Source organism: Mauremys reevesii, linkage group 7 (genome assembly GCF_016161935.1).
Source record: "Mauremys reevesii isolate NIE-2019 linkage group 7, ASM1616193v1, whole genome shotgun sequence".
In the NCBI taxonomy this organism is placed as follows: domain Eukaryota; kingdom Metazoa; phylum Chordata; order Testudines; family Geoemydidae; genus Mauremys; species Mauremys reevesii.
In genome coordinates this window covers 40,644,553-40,649,018 of record NC_052629.1, presented here as the reverse complement: position 1 = coordinate 40,649,018, position 4,466 = coordinate 40,644,553, and the positions used below count along the sequence as shown (strand labels likewise).

The following is a 4,466-nucleotide window of genomic DNA, read 5'->3' as shown; positions in this document are numbered from 1 at the left end:
GCTGAAGTTTCAAAATGCTTTTCATGTGCCCCAAATACAATGATACTCCAATCAGGTGACAAAGGCCTGGATAGGTGTGGCAGGGTTGGCATGCAAGAAAATAAGTTTTCTAACCTTCTGGCTTAAGACAGATGAAAGCTCATACTCTTGGCTTCTGCAGCCTTTTAGATAATATCCAGAAGCCAAACATCCAGTAAAACTCCATGTTGTGAAGCCTAATAACAGAAACCAGACAAACTCCCTCAGCTGAGGGGACAGTTATCATCTCCGCCATTTCTTCTGGTTGTTTCCACAAACCAACCAAGATTTCGTCATGCTCAACCAGTAGTGATCAATGGCTCCATGTTTAGTTGGCAGCCGTTATCAAGCGGACTGCCCCAAGGGTTGGTCCTGGGGCTGGTTTTATTCAATACCTTCATTAATGATCTGGAGGATGGTGTGGACTGCACCTTCAGCAAGTTTGCAGGTGACACTAAACCGGGAGGAGTGGTAGATATGCTGGAGGGTAGGGATAGCATACATAGGGACCTAGACAAATTAGAGGATTGGGCCAAAAGAAATCTGATGTTGTTCAACAAGGACAAGTGCAGAGTCCTGCACTTAGGACAGAAGAATCCCATGCACTGCTACAGACTAGGGACTGAATGGCTAGGCAGCAGTTCTGCAGAAAAGGACCTGGTTACGAGTGGATGAGAAGCTGGGTACAAGTTGACAGTGTGCCCTTGTTGCCAAGAAGGCTAACGGCATTTTGGGCTGTATAAGTAGGGGCATTGCCAGCAGATCGAGGGACATGATCATTCCCCTCTATTCGACATTGGTGAGGCCTCATCTGGAGTACCATGTCCAGTTTTGGGCCCCACGCTACAAGAAGGATGTGGAAAAACTGGAAAGAATCCAGTGGAGGGCAACAAAAATTATTAGGGGGCTGGAGCACATGACTTATGAGGAGAGGCTGAGGGAACTGGGATTGTTTAGTCTGCTGAAGAGAAGAATGAGGGGGGATTTGATAGCTGCTTTCAACTACCTGAAAGGGGGTTCCAAAGAGGACGGAGTTCGGCTGTTCTCAGTGGTAGCAGATGACAGAACAAGGAGTAATGGTCTCAAGTTGCAGTGGGGGAGGTTTAGGTTGGATATTAGGAAAAACTTTTTCAGTAGGAGAGTGGTGAAGCACTGGAATGGGTTACCTAGAGAGGTGGTGGAATCTCCTTCCGTAGGAGTTTTTTAAGGTCAGGCTTGACAAAGACCTGGCTGGGATGATTTAGTTGGGGATTGGTCCTGCTTTGAGCAGGGGGTTGGGCTAGATGACCTCCTCAGGTCCCTTCCAACCATGATATTCTATTATTCCTAAGTCCTATCTAGTTCAAACCCCAATCCAGTCCCAATCTCAGTTAGATACAGGGAGAGTCAACCAACTGCATCATTAAAACAGTCACCCAGAAAAATCCATTCTCTCTTTCCTAACAATGTGTCAGATAGATGTCACCAGCCACGGACAGGAGTCCAATTCGCAATACTTTGATACAAATAGCTGAGGAGAAAATGTTAGAATTGGACTGAAGGGTTATACACTGTGTAGTTTCCTAGTTCCTAGAAGGATCTCCATATACGCAACATTTCATGGAGCTCAGATTTAAATTACAATGACTCAGATCCCCGGGGGAGCTGAGCTCATACAACTCACACAGAAGCCTATGGGAATTTCTGGTGCTCAGCACTTCTCAGTATCAAACCCTGTGTGTTTTGCTTTTCCAACATGAAAATAACAAAAATGTTAATGTGGTGGAGAACCCCATATGGATGCTAGAGATCTATTTTTTTTTCCAAATGGCCTAGATCAACTTACTGATTTAACGGCAGTTGCTTACAACACCACGTGGGAATTTGGGTTCAGATCCTGAGCTCCATCTCAGCCTCCTCTCACCAGCAGATGATGGGATTGTTGTGCAGCCAGCATGTGGAAGCAGTGTTCCATGTCAATCTCTAGTGCTGGGAACTGTGTTGGCGGACTACATCCAGAGGTCTGGTAACCACCTGAAATTTGACACCCATGACAAGTCAACAAGGCATTGCCTCATGATGTAACATGAAATGACAATTAAAAATAGCACATTACCTCAAACTGTCATCATGTCACCATTTAACTATATGATGCATTAAGACATCTCCACTTTGTCAGTTCACAACTTGATGATATTCCACAGGCTCCAAAAATCATTTTTGAACATCCCAGAAGCAGGACAGGATATTCCTGATCAAAATGGGCAAAGATTGCTGCAGTAGCGAGAGACAGAGCCCCTGCAACATGAATGCAGAGGGTGGTAGTGAGAAAATAAAATGGTAGGTACCCCACAGGAACCCCTGTCCCTTAAATCAGAAAATGTAACCATGTTGCCAAGAAATAAAATAGACAAAGTGATAACTGCATGAGACCAAAAAGAAATCCCCTTTGTGTTAGGTCTGGAGGAGTAGTTCTCTCCCATCACTATTTCCAGTGTCATGCTGCTATCACAAGTAATGCTGGTGCAAGGATACACAAAAAAAGCCATGTTAACTTCAAGGACTATTAGAAACAACAATATTTAAACAACACTCAAACAATATTTGTCAAAACGACAAAGCTAGCAGGAGTGAAAATGGGAAATGTTATTTCTGTGCATCTAAGTGGGATTTAGAGAGACTGGACATTAAAAATAGATATAAAAAGTTATCAAGTTCTCTGTAATACAGCTCATTCTCTTTGTAATTTTCTTTGTTGTTTTTTTTTCCTGAGCAAACAATTTGTGTCAAAGAGAGAACTGTCTGTTACTGAGACTCAAGAGGTGCTTGTAATGGGTTTTCTTATGTCTGGAAACAAGATCTAACACACATGCCTGCTAGCTAGAAGAGGATTATTAATATCGATACTGAGAATGCAGAGTTTAATGCTCTTGAATTATTGTCTTTTAATTGTAACATTTCTTCCTTGCAGCCCATTCCATTCTCCTATCAAATGTAACCTACAGCAGCCCTGGGCCCATGGGGTGCCTAAGGTCAGCCCATCTAAATTACGAGGGGTGGGGGCGAGACACTGGCTCAGGCAATTATGACCCACTCTGAGGGGAAGGGGAGGGGACCTAGCAATAAATGTCATTGTTAAACTGGCTGTGGTCTAATGGGAGAGGCACACTGGCTGACATTCGACAGGCTTCCTTCAGTCCCTTCTCTCCTCTTTGGGAGGGGGTTAGAATTCAGTCACACACCTCCTGCTGCCTCCATCCTGCAAAGATGAAAGCGAAGATGGATGGCCTGCCTGGGGGTGGTGGGAAGGAGGTTAAGAGAGGGAGAGAGGATTTTGCTGGGTGATTGATTTAGCTAATTAGTTTGAGTGGCTGAATGGCATATGAGGGGAACACACAAGGGCGGGGGTAGGGAGTGGTTTGTATTGTTTGATTTGAAAACTTGCAATATCTTACTATAGAGGGGGCTTGTTGTTACTCCTATGGCCCCACCTTCTCCTCCCTTTCCCCTATTACCCAATGCTGAATCCCTCTCCCCTTTAGCTCCATTGCATGTGGTGAGTGCATGTGAGCTCAATAGCTCATTGTCGGATCAGTAAAGGTTTCATATGCTCAACTCAGGTTCACCAGGATCCAAGCACAACCATTTGGCAGCCACAGGATGACAGATTCACAGAGCCCTGGCTAGTTAGGCAAAGATCCCCTGGGAATATTTAGAAGAATTGGCAACACTTAAAACTATTAAAAAGGACAATTCTCAGCTTCCTTAAACGGTGCCAGTGTAAATTCAGGAGTGAGTCTTAGCCACTGACAGTAGTAAAAATATTATAATTATTGTCATTATTACTATTTCATGATTGGAAATAGTCTCTGGCCTGACCCAGACCATTGCCACTGACAGACCTATCATCTTTCCTTGCCACCCCAGACCAACGCTCTCTTAAGAATCACAAATTGCCAAATGACAGGCTCCTCTCCACTTCTCTGAATTGCCTCTGGGCACTTACTGGGCATTTTGTAGAAAGAACCGTCTCCAGTTTTGTTGGGAGTATATTACATATACAACACACCTTGTGGAACCCAAATGGTAGCATGAGGTTTCAGTTGGGAAGATGATGAAATATTCCAAACAGGCCTCCATGCATCAGTGAAAGCTGCCTCCTTAATCTCAGCATCCAGGGGAAGAAACCTCTGTTTACTAAATAAGGAAGGTGAGTGACATAAAATAAAATAAATATCAAACTGACGAACCAACCCCTCCCCTCTCACATATTTTTAACAACAAATTAAAAGCATGACATGTTTTTTTTTAAAAATAATCAAACAAAGAAGCCAAGAGCTACACTAGAAATGAAATATGGGAAATTATAAATCAGAGAGACCACCAGAGGTGAGACCAGGAGTTATCCAGACTCCTTGGCCAATGGCCACACTTCCCTTCAAGGTCGGCAGTTGGAAATGGCACTGAGA

General features: G+C 43.9%; 1 long non-coding RNA gene across 1 annotated transcript; it reads right to left on the bottom strand.

The window, feature by feature from the left end:
- Positions 1-1,880: 1,880 nt before the first annotated feature.
- Positions 1,881-4,188, bottom strand: LOC120369226. The gene is made up of 3 exons (XR_005583014.1): positions 4,067-4,188; positions 2,114-2,295; positions 1,881-2,031 (listed from the first exon to the last, which is right to left on the bottom strand). It is a non-coding gene; the product is annotated as an uncharacterized LOC120369226 (long non-coding RNA).
- Between the last annotated feature and the right edge of the window lie 278 nt (positions 4,189-4,466).